This window comes from Lissotriton vulgaris, chromosome 2_1 (genome assembly GCF_964263255.1).
Source record: "Lissotriton vulgaris chromosome 2_1, aLisVul1.2, whole genome shotgun sequence".
NCBI lineage: Eukaryota > Metazoa > Chordata > Amphibia > Caudata > Salamandridae > Lissotriton > Lissotriton vulgaris.
The window spans coordinates 1,026,323,845-1,026,349,080 of record NC_141687.1 but is presented as its reverse complement, the minus strand read 5'-3'; the positions used below and the strand labels follow the sequence as shown (position 1 = coordinate 1,026,349,080).

Genomic DNA, 25,236 nt, shown 5'->3' with positions numbered 1-25,236 from the left:
GGTGAGTTCAAAGACTTTGGACAAGGGCTTTTATTCTGATGGAGAATGTGGGCTTTGCATTAGAATAAACTCCCAGCTCATCTAAAGACACTTTCGAAACGATTCAATAAACTTTTCTGTGTGTATGTATGTGTGTGCGATTATTTATATATATATATATATATATATATATATATATATATCTATATATATATATATATCTCTCAATTCATGATTACGCCATTAATGTAATATTAAATGAATAGAAGGATCCCAACAAGATTATTTACCAAGGTTTATGGCTAAACTTTATCCTTTTGACAAAATAGAAGATCTCTGATTGACATTGCCTCTGTGGTAACCAGCTTGGTGGGGACTTTTTCTATTTCTGAGAAATATTCGAAAACATCCAGCCGATAAGAATGTTGATGGGACTCGGAAAAAAGTAGATTTTGAAGCTCGTGCGACTTTGAGAGCAGGTATGTATGGTGCATATACCTCCCTATCGTTATTATCTGACTTTATGACAATTTTTAAAGCCATGCAGGAAATTTAGGCTGTGTCCTAATTATTAGACGTAGCAGGGAGACAGGTTGAGCTCTTGTCAAACATTTCTTTTGATTCTGTTAAAGCTTCTGCTTAAGCCTGTGGGGCATCAGTGGCAGCTCGTAATTTGGTTCTAAAAGATTGAACATGGGTGTAGCTCAAAAAGCCACTGCATTAAGAATGCTGTTTGGAGGTAAAAGGTTGTTTAGTTCATCCCTGGAGGAGAAACGATATATACTTTTTAAGGGGGGAAAAAAGCATTCTTATTCTTTTAGAAGACAGCATTCTAAAGTGAGTGGTTCTTCTGGGGCCGTTTTATTTCTCAGGAAGAACTTCCCTTCGTCCACCATCTCGACGGCAGCCATATGATGGAAAGTAGTTGGAACCATTTCAGAAATATGCCAAGAAGCAGAATCAAAGTGGGAATAACAAAGACCAGAAATTCTGACAAGGCTGGGCCCAAGAGATAGTTGAGCCAGATTGGCCAGTTGGAAGAAGGATCCAGCATTTCCTGGATGCCTGGTCTCTGACACTAGCAGATGCATGGATTCTCACTGGTGTAAAGCAAGGGTACCAAATAGGTAATCACTGCACCTGAGGAAACTGGTACAATTCAAGCTCCTGTTCCCAAGTCTCCAGAAAGGAAGATTACCTTGTTGGAAGGGATTCATGCTCTGCAGGAAACCAGGCCCATTACCCCAGCACCACCACCTCCCAGGGATGAAGGGGGCACTCATTTGTTTTCATGGTTCCCAAAGGGTTTTGCCTAGTGATCAATATAACATTTCGGAACAAGTTCACCAGGAAAGACTTGTTCAAAATTGACTTTTCCATTCCCTTGGTGCAAAAAGATTATGTGGTGTCAATAGATGCAACATATGCTTATCTTCATGTGCCCCTGGCAAAAGTTCATCAGAAATATTTCGGGTTTTGTTTCCAGAACAGCCACTGGCAATTCAGGATCCTGCCTTTTTGTCTTTGTTCAGCCCCAAGAGAAATCACTAAGATAGTGACACCATTAGTGGCATTGCTGCTTTTGAAAGGGTTAGCGGTTTATCTGTACCTGGACAACTGGTTGATTCACTCCCAATCTCAAACTTTGGTCATACATGCATTGCAAGAGACCATTCATACCCTAAATTGCCATGTTTTTCTTAAGAATTATCTCAAGTTTCAATTGACTCCAGAAGGAGACCTGATACTCATAGGGGCAAGGTTCCCAACAGACCCAGATAAAGTTAATCTTCCGAAAGACAGGATGCTACGACTCCAGCGTTTGATTACTCTTTCACAGGATGAAGCACCATTAAGATCTAGATGCAGATTCAATGGTATATGGCTTCATGTGTGTTTTCAGTTCCTTGGGCACAATTACATCTCTGCTCTCTGTTATGGCTCCTGAACACATTTCGGCAGAAAGGCTGTCAGAATTTGAAGGCATTATTCCTCCACCTTGGAAGATGGAGAAGTTTCTTCTGTGGAGGTTGCAACTAGAGAATCTAATGTGTGGGCTTCAGATATATCCCTTACAACCAAATATTTCGACTACGGATGCAAGGAAGACAGTGTGGGGAGCAACCATGGAAGAACATTTAGTACATTTGAAATGGAATCAAGGAGAGACCAATTTGGCCACGAATTGGAGGGAGTGGTCAGCTGTTTTAAGCATTTTAAAGTTCAAACCTTTTTTGGAGGATGCAGCATCCTGGTAAGATCAGTCAATAGTTAATGTTGCATATATAAATGACCAGGGGAGCATCTATTCTCTTTCTCTCAACCAGGTGGCAGCAGTCTCACTTATTGGGCACAGAGTGGTAGAGAAAGATGGTCGCTATGCATTCCTTGAGGACCTTCTCAATAACCAACCAGTCGTCCTTGGCAGCATCTATGTGCCCAACATTGAATAGGGAAAATTCTGGGATGCCCTCTCGGTCAAACTTGCGTATTGCTCATCATTGCCATGGATATTGGTGGGGCAGTGGGAATATGTGTGTACTTGACCTTACTCTAGACCGGAAAGTCAGCCGTCCACCTACTCAGCTCTGACTTACTACCTCGGGTGTATATATTGGCGACTTCCGTCTCAGGGCCTTGGCCGGCGTAAAATCCCACGGTGCTTCTGTTGCACGCTCCTCTTAGCACCCATTGGCAAGATCGCCCTGATGGAAATGGTCATTCTGCCTGCCTACTGTATTACTTTGTGAACCTCCTGGACATACTACCTCATTCCTTCATAGAATTGGACACACTCCTCTGAAAAGTCATATGGGGAACTGGACTTCTGAGTTGGTGCCCTCTGTGAGTTGCCCTGGTTAAATTACCACTGCCAGTAGACCTGGGATGTCTTGGAGCCCCATTCTTTGAGGCATTTTTCATGGTGGCGTAACTTCATTGGTTGCCCCACTGGCCGCTGATTCGGCGAAACCAGCATGGATCCTCCGCCCATGCCACTACCAGCGCTGTGACGCTTGCTTCTACCATGGGTGCGAGCCACATCTCCCTGTCCTCTACAGGTATCTGTTTCGAGGATCTGCATGGTCCGGATATATCTCCTCTTCCAGAAGACTCCGGTCTTCATCACCAATCTGCCCCTCGCTGGCCTGCCCCACGGTTTGACTACTACACTGCAGGGGAATTAAGGGTCTGGACTAGTAATTTGCTTCTTGAAGTTGGTGCCCTCTTCTCAGTGGGCCACCTCCTTCCCTTTGATCGACTGGCCGAAGAGAGCATCTTCCTCCGCGTCAGTTTCTCCTTCACAGGCGGCTCACACACTTCCCAAACCCCCTGCGACCTCTCCGAAGGGGAACCCATGACACACCAGGTATTCCAGGCGGTGCCGACCATGGGACCCAGCTGCCACCCCATCAAAGCCATGTGCGAATTGAAGGCCACCCCACTCACCACACTTCGCCAAAAATAGGATGACTTTGGGTGAGCACTTCACGATAAAGAATGGGCTCTTAAAAAAGTCTCCCGCAAACCATAGTTCAAGAACATACAGTTTATCCTACACGGTCATAGTAAATCTACATAGGTCCTACTTAACCAATGCACAACTCCATAGTTACTTCCCAGGGACACAATTTGCTTGCCCTCTCTGCCAGACCTTAGAAGCCACACATATACATGTTGTGATCTTGTCCGGCCCTCCACACCTACTGGCAAACCATTCATGCTACCCAATTGGGAGGTTACAGAACTCCTGGACGTCTACACTTGGAAGGCAAGCTCCCTGGGCTTATTTAAACTCCAGAAACAGAACAAGATATGAATGCGCTTTGCAGCTTTGGTCATGCTCCTCACTAAATGCACAATTACTATTCATTGGCGTGTGCCAACGGGCCCCCTCAGAGGCATGGAAAGGGGCAATAAGCAAATGTGGCGTTGCATAGGAAGATTCTTTCAGATATGAGGGGGTTCATCCGATAAGCAGTTGACCCATATTTCTAAAATGGGCTGCCTTACTTATGTATTTCTGCCAAGCAACCGATAACAACCTGCCCAGCGTAGATGAATTGGCCCCACTGCACCCAGCTAGGTGCACCCTACTAGACTACTACCTTCGATCATTATGCCTGCCACACTCGAACCCCTAATCACTCCCACTCGTACCTAATATGTTTGGGCGTCACTTCATGGTCTGGCATGCCCGGAACTGCCCACACTGCTGCCACCACAGCAGCGAGATACACCCCCCCCCCCCTTTCCCCATATTAAAATCGGGCCCTATGTTCTGGGAAGACATTTGAATACATTTCACTAAAGCTAATCAAATGGGTACGCAAACTAGAGCATAATTGACCTCTAAATAAACACATTCCATAATTGTAACTAAAAAAAACTTCCATTTTGTCCACCAAGTTTAACATTAAACATTCAAATAGCATTGTTCAAACTTTATGGGGGCAAACTTATTTCATATCAAACCCAGTACAGTTCCTCATTTAAAGTGCTTGGTTCCAATGATAACTCAGTTTTACTTATGGGGAGCAGAAGATAAAAGGCTTAAAGTAAGGTCACCCTTTTGTTTAACACTATACATAGGCCTCAAGTGGAGGATTGTATCCAGAAAATAGAATTTGTACAGTACTAATTTTAATGGTTAGTGTCAACATTTGCAAATAAAATAGATTAAAAAAAAATGACTATTATGGTTTGTTCTTTTAAACAATCAATATACGCTAGGATCTCCCCATTTTTATTAGATTTAATCAGATATATTTGTGTCTTCATGGAAAATAGTGTTCTTGTGCATCTGTGACTTATTTTGTCCGCGATTAGCCTCTTTTGTTCTGTTTGTGGCATTATCTGTTTTTCTGTACTGTGATGGTTTGTGTGGGTCTATGTATGTCTTGTGGTCTGCATGAGCATATGTTCGTCACCTATGAGGTTGATGAGGCACATGTTGGTGTAGGATAAATATTTTAAATGTGCTTTGGAACCACTTTTATCTTAACTTAATCGGAGCAGGTTTCGGGATGAAGTTTATTTTATTGACTTATTCGGAGTATATTTACCAAGGTTTAACTATTTCTTCACTTATGTAGACTTTTGGAATGTTGGGGCAAGTGCTTAGGTGTAGGAAAGTGTTTTCAGGTGGGAGGATGAACGCTGCCCAATGAGTGGACGTGAAGTTTTAAACATTTGGGGTGAACACCAGGTGTGGTAGCCACTTCATTGACCCTGAAAACGGCTTTGATGTGGTAGCCCCCGGGTCCTTTTATCCGGAGAGGTCCCAGGTGACAAACTTTTTCAACCCACGGCTCCCTTAACCTATTGGCAACAGATCAGAAAGCGCTGACTGCATGGAGTCATTCTCCATCATATGGGTGTTGCAAATGCTCCATTACGTTGATAACGGGTAGGTTCTATTGTTTTGATCTAATAACATTGAATATTAAAAGTTAATTATAGAGTACTTTACACCTATATCTGGCGGAAGCAAACCTGTGGCTTCAATGATGTCTGCGCAGCCTATTCGGTTCTAAACATATTTTACGTTGAAGGGAAATTACTGACAGTTGAACATGCATTAACATTTTTCGCCCTTTGAATTTAGTCACTGTCTCCTATTATAGATTGCTTTATAGATTAGCAAGTTTTCAGATCAATGTAATCTGTGGAACCAAGAGGGAGGCCCGTCCCCATTTCAGCAGACGCTGCCATAGAGTTAAATGATAATGCTGGTCTCGTTTTCTTTTGTGAACTGAAAAGACTGGTGCGATTTGATGGGCCTCAGTGCTCATAAATGATCAAATATGGAGAAATGCTAAATTTTTATGTATTGGCTTTTGTGGGTGGATGTCTGGTGGTGTTGCATATGGTCATGGATGTCTCTCTATTCAAACACCAAACAAAAGCAACTCATTTGACTTTGTCTAAGCGAATTATAAGTTGGTTTGGTGGCGGTAGAGGAATTTTGGGCGTATCTGGGAATATTCAGCGCTGACTTCATCAGAAAGGTCTAAGGCATTGAAAAAATTGTAAATGGTTGTCGTGTCTTCATTTTTTTTTTTTTTTTTACAGAATTGCACAATAGTCTTCTTTGTATCACATGCATGCCAGTGTCTTTGTGTACCACCATTCCAAGTTGTGGTTGTAATATGCAGAAAAAAATATTGGAGTTTTGCAATTTTGAAAATCCCTATCCTTGTAACTTTATCTACGAATGAAGTTGTTTTCAAATATGGTTCTTGTTGAAAAGAGATCTGCCCAGTAGTTTGTTTCCCATGGTGATTTCTCATTGCTTGTTTACGAAGTGCAATGATTTATGTATTCTATTTTGGGATGGATATGTTTACGTTTATCTTAAGCATACACACTCAACGTCATAAACATAGATTAACATTGGACATCAGTCCGAAACCTGAAATTTACCCCAATTACCATTCCTTTGTAGCTGTTCTGTTCATTAGATACTGTACGTTGACAGGCATTCAAAGGCAAGCATTGCTTTCTCTGTTCGTATAGAGGGGTTAATATTCCCCCTCAGTCCTGATCCTACATCTTGGCTGCCTAATCAAGTTCCTGAAAGGGAAGTTCGACAGTCCTACTACAGTAACAAGTGCCTAATTGTCTGCGTGGCTTAATGTAATGTCTGGTGGTAGGTCCAGCTCAGAAAAGGAGCAGGGCAGGAGACCAACCCTAGTTAATTGGAATGCATCACCTCAAAGACATCTAGATCAGTTTTCGGCAAGTTGTTACAGTACACTTTTCTTGAAGATTAACTTTGAAATAGGTGTTCTCACATTCCAAAGCTGTATGTGGGCCATCTGTTATCCATTCCTGGCAATATCCCTCAAACGGGTATAAGGATCTATGGGTTTTGCAGTGTGAATCTTTCTGAATTCACTATGCTGTGCATATTCTGCTATCTGGTGGTTGGGTCCGGAATCGTAGTCTGTGTTTTTTTTTTTTTTTTGTTCGTAGCCCAGGTGGGCGTCGCGTCCCACCATTTGGTGTACCTTCGGTGACGTCTGCATGCTTCCGGCGGAAGCTCCCACCCTTGGGTGCCATCTTCAGATTCTTTTTTCTGCCGTTGGTTCTGGATCGTCGCGTGAAGCTCCAGAGGTTTTGGAGGAGGAAAGGAGAAAATACAGCAACCTTTCAACAGAAAAGACCTGAGAAGATTGGGAGAAGACCAGAGAGGAGACGACGAAGAAGGGGAAGAACGTCGAGATCTTAGTCCTTCGCAGAATGCACACACAGGGGGCCCCCTGAGCTCATGGATGTACAAGACACCCTTTAAATTCTGCAGAAACAGCCACCACAAGTTCGCGCAGAAGGACCAGCACTAGTCTGCAACCTCTGCCTTCCAATCGACCATGAGAGCAAAGACTGCAACGCCTGCTCAGTCTTCAAACCGAAGACACTCCGGGTTCGAGAGAAGCAGAGGATAGCTCACTACACGATGTAGGGTAAAGGCCAGGCCCGATGCTTTACGAACTGGGCCTCTCCACCGACACATCGCCGAAGCTCCAGATAACTTCACGGTCGCAGAGACCGATAAAAAAACGTCTGACAAGGTAGGAGAGTCTACGACCCCGAAAAACCTCGACAGGGCCTCAAGCCTGAGACAGACTCTCGGAAATCAGAGTCCAGAGCCTCGAAGGGGGCACTGAAAACTTAGACGACCGAAGCTGCATCCCCCGATAAAGGGCCCAGCGGATCCTTCGAGAAGGACTCCCGGGCGCAGAAGACCGGCGAAAAGCAAAGGTCGTCGAAGCAAGCCCCTGAAAAAGGGACTTCGACTTCGAAAGAGAAGGAGCCGAAAAAAGCTTCGACGTTGATGACGCCGTCGAAGAGCAGCCGAAACGCTCGACGACTAGCAGGCCGCACAGTTCGAGAGAAAGAAAAGAAGGCTCGAGGCCGAGACGGAGAACATCCTTCAGAGGAAGAAGGACTTCGATGAAAAGTTTGAGGATCCCCTCGAGGCCAGCGACTGCCGTCGCTGAGGTGCAGGAGCACGAGAAATTCGACGTCGAAGAGCCGCCGAAAACTCTGGAGCCCTCGGAACACGAAGAGGAAGAGGACCTCTATTACACAGAGGGTGAATATGGGGAGCAGCAGTCCAGCTATGGCTCAGGATCCTCGACGGCCCAAGACCTGGAATGGCAGGACATTGAGGCCGAAAACCCAGAGGAGCCTGTGGAGACATAACCCTCGAGGCCTTCGCCGCCGGATGACATTGGGGCATACAATGAGGTCGTCAGGAAGGCAGCAGCAGCTTATGGGGTTAAGCTGGAAGAGAAGCCTAAAGCAGACTTCCTGCTGGAAACATTGTTCCCCACGCAGACAAGAAGTCAGTTCTTGCCCATGCTGAAAAGTATCACGGACCAGGGCAAGGAAGCGTTCAAGGACCCGGCTACATGCAGATCAGTCACGCCGAGGACCGAGAAGAAATACAAATTCTCCTCCCAGGACCCTGCTTACATCAAGGGGTCCCTCACAGCAGATTCAATAATATCTGCAACAGCCAGAAGGGCCAACGTCCCAACAATATCTGGGCCACCACCTGACAAGGAAAGCAGGTGGATGGACCTGACTGGCAGAAAAATTGAGAGGAACGCCGCAATGCACTGGCGGATGGCTAACTCCGACCTCCTGAACAGTCACCAATGCCAGCATTGGGATGAGATCGGCCAATTGCTCAAGCACCTCCCAGAGCAATACCTTCAGAGGGCAACACACCTTGTGGAAGAAGGAAAAGCATTGCTAACTCGTGCCTGAAGACCGCCTTGGATGGGGCTGAAACATCCAGTAGACTGATGGCTATAGGCATCACGGAGAGAAGGCAAGCCTGGCTCAGGATCTCAGGCTTCAAAACTGAGGTTCAGAACCACATCATGAACACACCTTTCAATGGAGAAACACTGTTCGGAGCCCCAGTTGATGAGAAACTCACACAACTGAAGAGACAACAATGTCCATGGGGGCCCTGCAATTAAGGGGGATGAGAAGAGGCACTCCTACGCGGAGGCCGAACGGAAGGGGTGGAAACCAGCAAGGACAATCACACCAGGGTCAACAGAGTGACAACCAAGGTCACCAGGGCCAGCAGAAGCAAAACCTGAACTATCAGAACAGGGGCCAGTCCTTTTGAGGAAAAAGAAACTGACGGGGCCATAGGAGAGGCGGTGAACAACCCCCCCCTCTAAGTGACTTCACACGGAAAAAGGTGCTCACCCACTCAAACCCTCCGGGGGAGGAGCACGGGTAACAAAGAGGAGAGGGCTACATGGACAAGACACAAAAGAACATGTAACACCAGTAGGAGGCAGGCTGAGATTTTGTCTCCAGGATTGGAGAAAAATAACCAGATACTCCACATCATACAGTTGGGATACTGCATAGAGTTGGGAAAGAGACCACCAAACAAAGCCAAAGAAAAGAGCACTCTGGAAGAGAGCTGCAATTGCTCCAAGAGGAAGCTCAAGAACTCCTCCTCAAAGAGGCCATCAAACCGGTCCCATTCAAAGAACGGAACAGGGGAGTGTACTCAAACTACTTCCTGGTGCCGAAAGTGGACGAAAGCATAAGACCCATCCTGGATCTACGGTTCCTAAACAAGTATGTAAAGACTCAAAAATTCAAGATGACGTCCCTACAAGAGGTCATCCCACAGATAAAGGCCGGGGACTTATTGTCCACCGTAGACCTCAAAGATGCGTACCTGCACATCACCATGAACAGGCAGTACAAGCACATGTTAAGATTCACAGTAAACAAGGATCACTACCAATTCACAACCCTGGCATTCGGTTTAAGGTCCGCACCAAGAGTATTCACCAAATGTCTCGCAGCAGTGGCCGCACATCTGCGAAGAGAGGGGATACACCTGTAGCCCTACCTCGACGACTGGCTCATAAAGGCAAGCTCTTACAGGACATGCAAGGATCATGCAGAGCAGGTCACAAGAACGCTAACAAGCCTGGAATTCTCCTTACACTGGGGAAAATGCTAGATGGAACCAGAGCAAGCGAAGATCTTCCTGGGAGCTCAAATCAACACCGTCCAATGCAGGGTGTTACCCAGCGAAAAGAGGACACTCAGCCTACTGAGGGAGAAACGTCACTGCCAGAAGGGGCAAGCTCCGACTGTGAGGACAGTGAGCAAGATCTTGGGAATGATGGCGTCATACATACACATGATCCCAAGAGTGGCTGCAACAGCAATGGTCACAAGCTACATGAAGTTGGGAGGATCTAGTGGTTGTAACGCACAAGGTGCAGGAAGAAATGAAGTGGTAGACCAAAGAGAGAATAACAATAGGGAAGCCTCTAACGCCACCAGACCCAACCGTGACCATCACCACAGACTCATCTCAGAAGGGATGTTAAAGGTTTGGTAAATGTTTAATTTATTGTACAGTTAATAAAAACTCACAATATTAAAACTTACAAATATTAAGTTAATGACTTCTTTTAAAACCTAGGGATCCGTGGCTCCAGTGTTTAAGAGCTTAAAAGTCTCAGCTTGGGTTGCGTAAGGACAGTAGGGTTTACGTGGCCATGATTCTTCCAGGTTTCGAAGCGAGGATAACCAGGGGTGTTTACTTTGTTATTGTTTGGCTAATGTTTTCACTACACCCTCTGGATTTTTCATTTAGTCTTGTGGCCACTATGTCGAAGTATTTTGTTGTTCTGCAATTTAGCGGAGTTTCTTTGGGGTTAAAACAAAGCATCACGGCTTGCCTGCAACTCCTTATGCCCTTCTGGTTCCATAGGGTCCGAAGCAGAGAACACCTTATGTCCCGGAGGTTTGTGCAAATGCAGATAATGTGTATGAGGTCCTCCTTCCCAGAAAGGCAAAGGCGGCATTGATTTGCAGGGTTTTCCCTTTTTTCCATGGTGCAAGCTGCCGAGCTATAGGAATTTTGCCTAGGCGCATGTTAAGGAACTTGTTTTTTGTCTTGTGTGTGAGGCCCGTTGTTAAGTACTCTTGTGGTTTTAGTGCGCTGTAGCCTTTCAACACGACCCATCCGTGCGCTCTCTTGGCTAAGGTAGCTTTGTCCTCAATTGATGAAATCATCTTGGAGACTTTCAACACCACTTTTTTGAAGGTGCCAAGGTCAGTTGCCGACTCCCATAGGGCTGTTAGTCCTAAAGTCTTCAATGATTCCATTAAGTAGGTCCTTGCAGGCGAGTTATCTCTGCCGATCAGTTCTGTCTAGAGGTGGGCATTTAGGGATCCGTTATCTGCATCTCTGATTTTCTGCCAGTTTTTTATATATGCGCCTCTTCTATCCACCGCTTGTTTCTGCAGGCCGAATTCGAGGAGGATTTGTGCGGACGATGAGTTGGTGGGGAGATGGAATATTGCCCTGTATGCTCGGCTGATGGTTTTGTCTAGTGTTATTGCGTCTTTGCCTCGCATAGGCTCGCTGCCGTAGGAGAGCATGGGCTGTAAGCGAGCTTTTAGTACCTGTAGCAGAGGGCCCAGTGACCGGTCTGGGAGTGCTTTCTGCAAAGGCTTTATCGATAGGTGGAATGTCGTGCCCTTTCGACCTATGGCCTCTAGTTGATGTTTAAAGGAGCCATTACCGTCTATTATGAGGCCTAGATATTTGTAAGAGGCTACGTGAAGTAGTGTGGCTCACTGGTTAGAGGCGGCAGACCCGAGAGCAGAGGACGGCCCGGGACCAGGGTTCGATTCCCAGCGCGGCAGGTTTCTGGACCAGGGTCAGCGGACTCGATAATTCTCTCGCCTCGGTGCCCACTCTGATCAGCGATCACACTCGGCAACTCTGGGCATTAGCTTGCCTCATCTTCACTAATGGCCCCACCAGACCGCCGGGGATGCCTGGTCTCACCCTGGAGATACCCATTAAGGGACCATCTCTCAGGGAAGCCAGGAAGGGTTTTGCAGCGGTCGAAGCGCCTTGGGACCCTACGGGTAAGTAGTGCGCTATATAAATGCCAATACATACATACATACGTGGTCTAGCCTCTGTCCGTCCAGGAACCATGCGGGTTTCCGTTTTTTATGGTAATTCATTGTCATAACTTGTTTTGTTTAAATTAATTGTTAATGAATTAGTTTTTGAGAAATCATTGGTTTTATCGAGAAGGTGTTGAAGACCGACGGGAGACCGGCTAATGAGGACTAGGTCGTCTGCATAGAGGAGGTTTGAGAGCATGATATTGCCTAGTCTAGGAGCATGGGATTTTACTGTCTCCAGTTCGTCAGGAAGGTCTGCAAGAAAGAGATTGAACAACATGGGGTCTAGGATGCAGCCTTGTTTCAGACCTTTGCTGGTCTTGATTTGTCTCGAGAGGTGTGTTCCGGGTCCTAGTTTAATCCTGACCCAAGTGTCAGTATGTAGCATTATCAGCTGCTGTAAGAGTGGGCCTGGAATTCCCCATCTGTCCAACTTCCGCAAAAATTGTGCCGAACTATATGGTCGAACGCAGCGCTGTAGTCAATAAAGCAAATAAAGAGGGAACTCTTGGAAGCTTTTGCTGCGTCGGACAGAAGGGTTAGCGCCATGAAGTTTGTCAAGGTGCCCTGGCCGCTGCGGAATCCGTTTTGGGTCGCTGGGATGATGTTGTTTGCTGTTGCCCAAGATGTTAAATCCTCCAAGATGAGGCCCGCGTAGTGTTTTTCCTCTATCAATTAAGGCTATAAGACAGTAACTACTTGGGTCCTTCCTGGCACCCTTTTTGTAGATCGAGCTTATTATCAAGCCACTCCAGGATGTTGGTGTTTTTGCTGTTTCCCTTATTGCGTGAAATACTGGTGTCAGGATGTTGCTCCAGAAGGCTGGGTCTTGCTTATATAGTATTGGCGGGATCCTGTTAGGACCGGGGGCCCCCTCGAGTTTGCCCTTTAAGATTAGTTTTCTTAAGCTGTCTGGAATTTCCAGGAATTAATTTTCTTCTCCAATTACGGGTGGGTCGAATGTTGGTGATAGACCTTTAACTTCAATTGACGTTTGGTCCTGTGGGCTTGGTTCTCTTTGTGATTGTCAGAGCTCTGGCGCGCTCCATCTGACCTGTCTCCCCCTGTTGTTTTTATCGTTGCTGGGTCAGTTGTATTGAAGTGAGCTGATAAATATGTAGCCCAGTCGGATTCGGATATGTTGGAGTTGCTGCCTTTGTGACCTGGCTGTTGGAGGCTATGAATGATCTTCCAAAAAACGAAGCTATTCTATTTGGAGTTGTGAAGGATTTTTATCCAGAGATCCTCATTCAGTTGCCTTTTCCTTTCCCAGATCTTTTTTAGCAGTGCTTTTAGTATGTTTAGTTTCTTTTGAATGTCCTCGATGTTGAGGTATTTTCGGAGTCTTTTTATTTCTCGCTTTATATTTTTTTTTCTACAGTTGTTAATTTGCCATGTGTGAGCCTGGTGATGGTGTTACCTTTTTGAGTTTTTATCTCTGTAGCGTGTTTGGCTCCTAATTCCGTTACAAAGTCTACCCAGGCATCAAGTGGGTTATTGTTGAGCTGAATGTCTGGTGTATGATTGTTTTTGCACTGGTTGATAGTTTCTCAGGCTCAGTGGGCTTGCATCTTATTCTTCTGTAGTTGATTGTATGTTCTGTGACTATGTATCATCTTTCAAATGCATAGTTCACGCAGGTGAGTCCAAAGTTGGCTTCTAGTGGCAAATGATCGCTTTGGGCACTTTCTCCTATCTTGAACGAGTTTATTTTCTCGTACAGTGGAAGTGACACAAGCATGTAGTCTAGGTATGAAGAAGTGCTTGATGAGAAATATGTTGGTGCTGGAGGGATATCCTCTATGAAACGTCCGTTGAGCACTCTTAGGTTTAGTTAAAGTTCTTTTACTAACTGGGTTGAGGTTTTAGTGTGTTTGTTTCGGGAGGGGATGGATTGGCTTGGGATTTTCCAGATGGTGTCCATTTCCTTTGTTATATCGTCCTTAGTTTTTTCTCCAAAAAGGCTAAGGTTAAAGTCTCCTGCCACAAGCATGTTCTCCATATCCCCATCAACCATGAGCTTTGTCAATTCTTTGACAAGTTCCCTTGACCCAGATATCTTGGTCTTCGGATGTAAGTATATGTTTATGACTTTTAGCTGTTGAGTGACCTGGTTGTTTTTAACTGTGAGTGATATGGACTGTATTTCGTTTGGTGGGGTAATTTTTTACACTATTTGCTACCGTTGTGCCAATGGATGATATTGAGGCAAGTATTGCCAGTCCTCCCGAGCTTCGACCATATTGAGAGCCTCTGGTTGCCGGGTGGGCAAGGTTGTGTAACCTTGCAAAGGAATATCTTTTAATTCCCAAGTTTCTTGGAGGAGGATCAGGTCAAAACATTTTAAGTAGTTTAATGTGTCAGGGTCATCCAGTTTGTCTGAAAGGCCGTTGATATTCCAGCTGCATATTTTGATTTTAGTGAGGGGGGGGGGGGGCGCAGAGTCGGGGATTAAGGCTGGCGCTCTTTGTCATTTGGTATCGCCTCCAGGTATGGTGCGTGTTATTGTTAAGCTGCATGATGATGGTTGCTCAGAGATGGGGTTATGAGAAACCAATGAATATTTTTCCAATCCTAGAGAGAGCTAAGTGCTCCTTTCAGTATTGATTTTGCCAGTTTGGGGCGTTCTTGTTTGCTTTCTTCAAGGAGCATAGTGGGATAAGCTGGCCTTTTTCCTACTTCGAGCTTGATTCCCCACTGTGAAAATCTGGGAGATTCGTTCATGATTGAGTTTGCTACCTCACTTGTTGTCCATGTGGTCTTTGTTTCGTTTCCTTGTGGGTGGGGGGCTGGTTGGAATTCAAGTGTTAGTAGATCAGAAGTTTTTATGTTTTTTAATTTGTCTATTGAATTGATTAACTTTAAGATGTTGCCCCTGTTTAAAGTGTCCACTCTCCCTCTGGATATAAATTCTGGGATGAATAAGATTATATCCGAGTCTTTTTTCCCCGAGGGGTGTTGTTTGCTGGTGCGTTTGTTGATCAGTGTGGGTGTTCCCATGTGGCTGATGGATTTGGAAAGCTATTGATCTGCAATTGGAAATCAACCCCTCCGATTTCTCCTTCGTCTGACTGCTTTCTGTGTAGCCAACACTTGTTTTTCGGGGGATCTTTGTTGTTTCGCTAATAGTGGTCTCCGTTTTATCGCAGGTGCAGTTTTTTGAATTTTATTTTGATGTGACTTCTGTTTGGATTGGTTTGGGCTCTTCTGGCTTCCAGGATTGGTTGCGTTGTTACTGCTTGGCAGAGCCGTTGCTCTTTTTGCTCCAGTTCTGGTGGGTTTCTGGTTGCTGGGTTGTTTGTTTGACCGGCGGAGTTCTGCTCTGAGTAGAGGCTAGGGGCCTCTTTTAAGGGTATAAGGGTTCCTCCTTCCTACTGCTGTTGGCGTCTTTGTGCAGCGTAGGTTTATAGGTGATGGTGTGAAATTTGTGAGTTCCTTTTGGTGCTCACGGTCGCCTGGCAGCTCCTTGTTCCTCGGTGTGGTAAGAAGGCTGTTCTCTTCTCTGCTGTCCACTTATGCTTTTTTCTTATTCCGGCCCTTTTTTTTTTTGCTTTCGTCGGGCCCGGGCATTAGGTGGGCTCTCCAGTGGCTCGATTCGTCCTCTTGTGAGGGTGTTCTGGGGAGGTTCTTCAGGTAGAGTTGTGGTGGTTGTGGGCTGGCACCACTGCGTGATGGTTTTTTGTGGGTCTTTGCTGTTTCCTGTTACCCTTTTGTAGGGGAGGGCTATCGGACCTGGCCTCTGTTGATGGAAGTTTTGTTGTAATTGATTCTACACCCAGAGCCTCAGCCTGGCTCCTGAGGACTTAGAGTTCGCGCATCTAAAACTACCAGAGAGCACCCTGTGGGTGCTGCGAGAGGCAAGAAGGCCCAGCACACGCAAGTGCTATGGGGAGAAATGGAATTGATTCAATCGATGGTGCTGCAAGAAAAAACTCCATAGAAAGCTGACCAGGGAATCAACGGTGCTAAGATACCTCACGCACCTAATAAAAGCTCACCCTCGCTGAGGGTACACCTGGCAGCGATTGTGGCATACACAAGAGGAGAAACAGGGAGAAGCTTCTTTACATCTCAAATAGTAAAAAGATTCCTGAAGGGGCTTAGAGAATAGCGCCACCAAAAAGGATGCCGCTGCCGGCTTGGAACCTGAATGTGGTACTGACAGAGCTCATGAAAGCACCTTTCGAACCCATCCACAAGGCATCACGGCAATTGCTGACAATGAAAGCGGCCTGTCTGGTAGCAATCACTTCGCTACGCAGCGTGAGCGAACTACAGGCACTAACACTGCAGGAACCCTACATCCAGATACAGTGACAGGGTCGTGATGAGAACAGACCCGCACTTCATGCCAAAGGTGGTGTCAAGGTTCCACATGAATCGGAGTATTCAAATTCCTAGCTTCTTCCAGAACCCCACAACAAGCGCTGAGAGGGTGCTCCACACTCTAGACGCAAGAAGGGCAGTGATGCACTACATTGAAAGGACGAAGGAACACATGAAGACAAAACAGTTCTTCGTATCCTTGGGGCTTCAGGGCACACGTGCACTACGCACTATTGCGTGGATGTACAGATGAACAAGGAAGCAGAAGTAGGACAAAGAGTGCTTCAACATATATTCAACAACCAACGCTCCTCTTCCACCCAGCTGTCACCAAAGTAATGAAACCGCTACAAAATCTATGCACAGCATAGTGAATCCAGAAAGATTCACGCTGCAAAATGAATAGTTTCTTACCTGTCGGTGTAGTTTTGCAGCTTGAAGAGCTTTCTGGATTCACTAGCGAACCCACCCGCCTCTGCCAGAAAGATGAGGCTGGAGAAGAAGGTGGAAACACATGGAATAGAAAGCAAGTTGAAGCTTACAAGATACGTGATAAGAATTACATTGGAGAAAGGATTAACAAACATAGCCTTGGATTCACTACAAGGACACAAAAGAGAAAAAAAATAATCCGAAGATGGCGCCCAAGGGTGGGAGCATGCCAACGTCACCAAAGGTACACCAAATGGTGTGACGTAGACGCCCACCTGGGCTACGAAAAAAAAACCTACGATTCCGGACCCAACCACCAGATAGCTGAATATGCACAGCATAGTGAATCCAGAAAGATCTTCAAGCTGCAAAACTACACCGACAGGTAAAACTATTTGTTACTCTGGTTGTTTGGATAATATTGGGATTCTAATGTTAGATGATGCAGATGCGAGTATGCTTGGTTTAGAAGCGTTTCCAGTGTTTGTGGGTCTGTTTGCATTTCTGGATTGTGTGCCACAGATGTTTTGAATGTTGATTAGTGCAGCTTCTGTAAGAGGGGCTTTGACTTTTTAAATCTTTGGTGGCAGGCTCAAGCTTTTATATTCAGAAAGGGCTGCAGCATAAGGTCTTCAATAGCAAGCTAGCTCTCTTTTTTTGCAGGTTATGACTGGACTGCAGTCTACTTTTTGGTCCAGAGCGATAACTTTGTGAACTGCTTGTCACAATTTAAGTACAGAATAGGGCATAATCACATTAAATTCTGTCTTTTTGCAATATTGATAGTGTAGATCAACATGAATAAACATCATTCTGGAAAAGTCATAATATATAATTGTAGTCACTTTAAATCAGTGCTTTGTATATGGAAAAAAGGCAGATATTGCAGTCATCGAAGATTTTATGTGGTGCAATAAATATGATTAGCAAATAAAAGCATGGATCCAACACTATAACAATATAGCTGCAAATGACTGCTGAGTCCTAAAGGTAAATGGCCTTGTGCATTTACCAAACCCAATTAAACATTTTTACTTGTGATCTGATCAGGTCATTAACAGTAGGTGAGATAAATGAAGAATACTTAACCTTCACAAGAGTTATCAGGAATCTGGTAAGGAAGAGTTAGCCGACGACATATAGCTCATCCTTCTACACAGACTCAACCAGCAGTGCCAAAGCAAACTTTACTAACTGCATAAGCAACGTCGCTTCTTGTATGAAAAGCAGCTGTCTCTACTCAGACAAAATCAAAGTCCTAATCTTTGGCAACAACCACTCACCCTGGGACTCCTCTTTGTGGCCCTCCGAACCTTGCACCCCTCCCTCCCATGCAGACCTTGCCAAAAACCTCTGGACCATCCTAGAATCCAACCTCTCCATGATCAGACAGATCAATGCCATCTCCTCAGTATGCTTCCAGATCCTGCGAAGGGTATGAAGAATTTCAAGTGGATCCCACTTTACACCAGGTGAACAGTCACCCAGGCTCTTATCACCGGTAGATTTGATTAAAGAAACGCCCAGTACAACGGAATCACAGGCCATGTCCTACACAGACTACAAACTACCCAGAACGCTGCTGCCAGACTCATCCTTAATATCCTGCGAAATAATCCCATATCAACAATCTCCACTGGTACCCATTCCAGGAAGGAGGCAAGTTCAGGCTGCTCATCCATGCCTACTAAGTTATCGACCACTCTGGACCAGCTTACCTCATCCACTGACTCAACTTCTACCAACCCACCATACACCTTCGATCTGCATCCCAGGCAGGAGCACACCTCCCTCGCATCGAGAAGAACAGAAGAGGATGCTCCTTCTCATACCTCAGTCAAGACCTGTAACGACCATTTAAAACACCTCAGAACCTCCCTCTCGGACTTCTGAAGGAACCTCAAGACGAGGCTCTTCTTGCAAAAAAAGCATGATCTCCTCCTCCCTCCTCAGGCCAGCCCTACTCTGCTCCTGAATACCCTCACAGGTTATTAGCCGCACTCTACACGTTCACATAGGAGCTTCCAATCCATGACCAAGGATGTCTGCCAGACCCAACTAGTTGGTCTGCTGCATTTGAAACACTCATTTAGTACTCTTTAATTGCCGGTATAGCCCTGCTATGAAGGGCTATAAGGCTATTGGAACATTCTGCCACTAGAGGGAAGAATGTTCTAACAAATTAAACAAAGGGTTCTCGAAGCTCGAGGGGATATAAATCCCATCGAGCTTCGAGAAGCCTTTGTAGAACATTGGAATGTTGCTCTGCGGGCCTTTACCGGCCCGTAGAAGCCCAGATCAATCCATTGTCTGCAATGGAGCTCCCAACATTCCAATGTTCTAATATGTGAATAAGCTGGATAGTATTCCACTCTGCCTTTGACACACCTACCCAGGTCAGTATTCCATTTGTCTCATTTGAAAATGGGTTAATTCGTATTGTTCAGCAGGGCCCTCCTACAACCAAAAGAGATGTCTTCCCTGTCCCGTTTATCCTTAGATGATAAATAATTTGTGGGGGCTGCTCAGCATCAGCAATATTCCAAATGTTTTTATACTCCCTGGCTATTGTACCGAAGAAATTGCTCCCCCATGTAACCCAAGATTGTTCGTAATAGAGTGAAATTGAAGAAACTGACCCTTCTCAAACAGATCACCTTCTGTAAACACACGTTCTTAATCCCAATACACGAGGTGAACACTGTTGAAATATCTCTGGAACGTGGGAAGATCCTTTAAAGGGGCAGAAGAGACATATTGGACTTGCTTTCTGTTCTTGCTTTTAACCGCTTTCCATCAGAGGAACTCCATCTGTAGATCGAACTAGCAGGTAAACCGTTATCATACAGCTTATTAAATAATTTGCCATCCTGTATTGCTTCATGTAGTTAACCAGTCTGGTATTTTACGTGCAGCTAGTCATCGTGGCAACTAATGAATCTGGAATGTCAGATAATTCAAAATCTGGAGTTCCCATACTACCTCCATCAGCAGGGTGCTTTCATTTGGTCATTGCAACACGTCTCCTGCCTTGTACCCTTATCAACTCTCCAAAATGCTGTTTCATTCTCCAGCGATGACTGAAGGCAATGGCACATTCACAACATTGTAGAGCAGTGTGGTTAGCATCTCCACTTTGCAGTGGCCACACGGCCTATTGGGCCAACCGTAATTTCTTCCAGAAAGCAACTTTCAGTCTTTAAAGGCAGTTGTAGACTTAATATTCCATTGAAATACTTTATTCGAAACAAAATTTCATAAAAGTACATATACAGTATCCATAATAAATCCATAATAGACTGTACATAAAACAAATCATAAAACAATTCAGACAGTAGGTACGAGTTTTGACCTAATGAGCCAAGCATTCGCCACATATTTAGCCACCCCACAGACCATATACATTGAAGAAACATCCGTTAAAAAAATACGCATAGCTAATCTATGGTCCTTCACCCCTAGGTTCCTACAGACAGGTTTCAACCACCTTCCTCTAGGTTTTTTATATGCTACACATGCAAATAGGAAGTGGCCCAAGGATTCTTTTGGGCAGGAACAACCTGGGCATTTGTCCTCTGTTCCTCTATGTCCCTTCCAACATGCCTTGAATGAGTTAAGGGGTAGAATACCATATCGGAGTTTCAGAAACAATGTTCTATCACGAGGGACCTGGATAAAATCCAAAAAGGGCTCTAACTTCCTAAGGGGCTTGTGATCAAGGAAGGTACTAGTTAAATGACCCCAGTTTGGATTCCTGTGTTCTTTGGCAACAACCCAATCCCAATAAAGTTTTTTGACAATTGCTTTTGGGGATGGCAGTTGCGAGATCCAACTCTCCTCCAGACCTATTGATTTTACAAGTCTCTTTAAATTGTTGAGCCATTTAATTTTGTTTGCTACATTTAAACTAATAAGCTCATCCAGAACCTTAGCATAATTATAAAGTTCTGGGGTCCTTCTAAGACGAACCCAGAATAACAAGGGGCGAATGTGCACTAGATCCACAACCGATTTTTTACCCATGTCCAAAAAAAGAGGTTTCAAAGGGGACGATAAGGGTAGCGAGACCATATCTCTAATAAACTTATTCTCGGCCACCGCTAAAACTTTTGTATTTTCCGCCCCACAAAGTTCTGAGCCATAAACTGCCGCTGCCAAAGCTTTCCCTTCATAAATTGCCAGGGTGGGGGCTATGGGACGACTGAAAGATCGACGCTGGTTCTTAAGAATTACTCCTGCAACCCTTTTGAGATTTAAAACCATTTTGGCGATATGGGCTGACCAGCTCAGGTTATTGCAAAGTCTCACCCCGAGGTAATCAAATTCCTCTACCACCTCCAACGGGGTGTCATTCAGCCTGAGGTTTACCTTCCTAAGTTTCTTTTTATTAGATAACACCATCAGCTTTGTTTTTGAAGTGTTTATTGACAACCCCCTATCTATACAAAAACTGCAAAAACGATCGAGTAGTTTTTGCAAACCCATGGGGGATTTTGACACGAGCAAGGTATCGTCGGCAAAGAGGAGAGTGGGTGTTTTCTCTCCAGCAAGGACGGGGGCATCAGCCGGATCCTCCCTCAAATGGGCAACAACCCCATTAATAAAGAGGGAGAACAAGGTTGGGGCCATCACACATCCTTGCCTCACTCCCCTATTCACCGGGATCTTCTCTGTCAGTTGACCCTGGGATCCCCATCGAATCCTGGCATAATTCCCCTCATGGAGTTTAATAATAAATTGTAGGAGGTAACTGGGAAAACCCATATCGGATAAGACCGACCAGAGCTTATTCCGTGGAATTACATCAAATGCTGTCTTCAAGTCTATGAAAGCCAGGTATAGACTTCCCTTAGTAATTAACACTGACTTCCAACAGACTGCACAGAATCTAAATACCTGGTCTATTGCACCTATATTGCTTCTAAACCCGGCCTGGAAATGGGACAAAATACTCTTATCCACAAGCCATACTTCTGTACGGTTTATGATTACCCTTCCAACCACCTTCTGAATAGTATCTATCAGACTTATCGGCCTGTAATTGGAAGGGTCGTCCCTGTCGCCCTTTTTATAAATGGTTATTACCTCGGCACCTTTCCAGGAATCGGGAACAGGATGACCAGCATGTATCAAATTCATCAGATTGGATATGTATTTAGCCCACACATTCGATTCGTACTTTAACAAGTCCCCTGGAAGACCATCTTGGCCTGGGGCCTTCCCGGGCAATAATTTAGAGATAGCATCTAGTACTTCTCTCTGAGTAAATGGATCTATGTTATAATTAAAATTACCATGAGGCGTGCTTTCGGGGATATTAGCTGATAATAATGTCACGCTATCCACAATCTCCTCACAATATAGTTTAAAACTTAATATTGCTCACCTTAATGTCCTTATCCTTATGAAATACTCAGATTCTCAAATATCTGAAAGTTTGATACTCCCAAATTATGTGCATATGTGTAACTCTGTGAATGACTTGATGTGGCTAGGCACCCTCCACAGTAGTGTACTAACAGGAGTTGGACTAATTACTTTTAGTCCTGCCAATAGCTTCGTGTTATGTAGTATCTCAAAAATGGACTACAGCCCCCCCCCCCCCCCCCCTTCCTTGCATCCCTATGAGCAAGTCATCTACATGTAAGGAGACCGAATGCATCCCATCATTTAATGTATATTCCAGATTACATCTACCAGTTTTAAGACCTCCGCTCACTGCTCTGTAGCTTTTGCAAGTAGACTTAGCAATACACAAGGCTGGTAAACAAGGTCAGGGCCACACAGCTGTCCAAATCCCTGCAGCGGACTGTCCTTCCATAACTGAGCTTGGAGAAGGAAAACACATTTTTAGGTCTGGGGTAGACGGCAAATGCATGGTCTCGAAGAGGCGTGTAGTGTCCTTTATGTGGGCTTCAGCCCGCCCATAGACTTTCACTTTGCTTGTTCCATTTGATATATATTCTTAAATCCTTTGTCTATAGATGGGTCATGCCTTTCCTGTGTTTGCCCCTCCTCCCCACCATGGAGCAAGTACTTATAAACATCCACCAATCCCATTTTGGGAACTACTTTTTTTGGGGGGGCTTTGAGTACTCCATACAGCACTAGTGTTTTCAGATCACTCGCTGTCCTCCGTCTTTTTTTAAAATTGTATTTATTTTGTATGCAGTTTTATATAGCACGAATACCATGTAGTGTTAGAGCGCTTCACGTGAGTGCCAATTACTTTACATAAGGGCACGTTCGTTTTTGTAGGAACTGGTTGAATTCGTGATTTGGCCAAGATCCTAGGATGTTGAGCCAACGCCAGAAACTCGAACTCCGTTTCCCAGCTACATAGTCGGCAGCTCTGCCGTAACACCAGAAAGAAGGTGCCAAGCGGTCAGAGGCTGGGGTCGGGCTGCACGGGGCAGAGTGCGCTTGTGAGTTATTCTTGCCATTTGCTTGTGTTTTACCTTTGTTACAGGCTGGAATGTGTTTTTTTGGTTTAGGTTTAGTGCGTCGACCCTATCCACCAGGTATCCGCGCCTTTTAACGGACAGTTTATCCCGTCGTTTTGCCTTGTATCATCACACACTACTGTTTATAGTAGTTCTGTCCAGAATCTCTAATTGAAGACGTTTTAATTTGTTTCTTATTGTGTTGCAACCTCATATTCCCTCTTTCGACACGTGTTCTTTTGGTTTCTCCTGTACCACTGTGACTTTCAAATGACTTTCAATTGGCTGTCGGTAATATGTGGCTACCATGATTGGACTGAATTCGTTTTCAGGATGCACTCGGTTGCACGCTTGTTTGAAACTACGGCTGTTTAATCTGACGTTTGTGTTTTTAAAAAAAAAATACATATAATTGTTTACTTATTTCTGGTCAGACCAAACTTGATCGAAATTGCAGCTTCAACCTTTTTCTTGTATGTCTGTGGCCCACTAAACCACACAAATTAACCCAGTCTTTATATTGCTTTGGTTTTATTTAATTGTTTTTGTATGGCGTGTGCTGGGTATTTGGTCCCCCATGCCGCAAAATTCTAGGAGCACAGCTATGGAAAACCTCTGTAGAGGTTTGAGGCTAGTCTTTATGATGATATAAGTCATATTTTACAGGGAACTATGAAATATTGCCTTGTTTCACTGTTCACTTGGGAATACAGGGTTTTAGATCACTGCGTTTTGTAAAAGGAACATGCAATTTATTTTGTATGTGGGGTCCAGGGATCATTATTGTAATATTATAGATCACAGGTCTCGCACTGCTAAGAAACATGTGTGTCAGCACACTTACAAATTCTGTTTAGATACTACATACGTTTCTGCGTTTTACCTGGGGTTTCAAGACCCAGTAAGGCAAGAAGACCCCGTCGTTGGTTCACTTTTGGCATGTTCCCCACTAGTCTTGCTGCATGCTGTTGAAGCTGACAAAGCCACCATGAACTCCCTCTTCCGGGGTCACGCAGGCTGCATTAACCAGCCCTGGTTTACCCCTTCCAGGGCACTGTTACTAGGACACAGCTTTTCTTTCCGAAACAATGTTTTCAGTAAGGGTGGGTGGAATTTGCGTATTCGCGTTACGCAAAATCTCCGAAACGGTAAATCTCCGAACACGCAGAAATTCTGTGAACACACGGAATTGCTTGTTCGCTTTGCTTTTTTTACTGTTTGCAATCGCGGCTTGTGTGCTCGGGGAGAAATATCTCGAACATGCATTTGAGAACGCGAACAAGCATAACATTTTGCGATGTCGTGTAACGCAGAATTTTGGGCAATTTCGCGTTCTCCGCTAAACGCGAAATTGCCCAAATTCTGCGAACTGAGTTTACCTCCAAGGCCTAGTTTTCAGGCAGGTCTGTACCAGCGGTTCACTTTAACCTATGTGGACTAAAACTCCCAAAATCCTGTTGTAAAGTGAAAGTCAAGTATTTGTATCAGTGCCCCGGTGGCATTGGGCTATCCATCCCCCTCTTCCCAGTAGAGAGTGCAATTTGTTCAAAAGAATCTGAGTCCTACACTACACCCCCCTTCGGATTCTCATGTTCCAATGTAGTGCCTTGACTCATTTACAGTAACATAAGAAAGGCTAACCCAATAAACCCTTGGAGACTTGGGTAACAATGATATAGACCAATATAAAGTGCCAGCAAGGGATTTGATTTGAAAATCTTCACAATAATCTCTATAAAGCCAGTTGAATGGTTCTTACGAACAATCGGATAAATGAAAGTAACGTAAGGAGTTCATACATATGTAACTGTTATATTAGGAAAAAATCAGAACACTGTAATATCTTGTCAAAATGTATAAATGTATAAAATAGGGTCTAGACATACAATTGTCATTGAAATAAATGCAGGATAAAAAACAGGAGCAAGATAAAAATCAATCAAGCCTATATCTCATGAATCAATAACCAGTTCCTCATAAATCAAAGATTGACATATGTCACATTTAAACAAATAGTCAAAGCTTTCAAACAATTTTGAATCAAACTGGTATTCAAGTCGACGTTTCGGTC

At 44.6% G+C, this 25,236-nt stretch overlaps 1 protein-coding gene across 4 annotated transcripts in view; it reads left to right on the top strand.

Annotated features, from left to right (window-relative positions):
* MARCHF7 (membrane associated ring-CH-type finger 7) overlaps nt 1–25,236 on the top strand; it is a 227,258-nt gene that overhangs the window by 5,791 nt on the left and 196,231 nt on the right. For 2 of the 4 annotated variants that reach the window (XM_086956639.1, XM_086956641.1), the window contains exon 2: nt 312–458. The exons of the other annotated variants lie outside the window; for them this stretch is intronic. The gene's annotated coding sequence lies outside the window, so the exon portion shown is untranslated. The remainder of the gene's footprint in view (nt 1–311; nt 459–25,236) is intronic. 4 annotated transcript variants of the gene reach the window in all.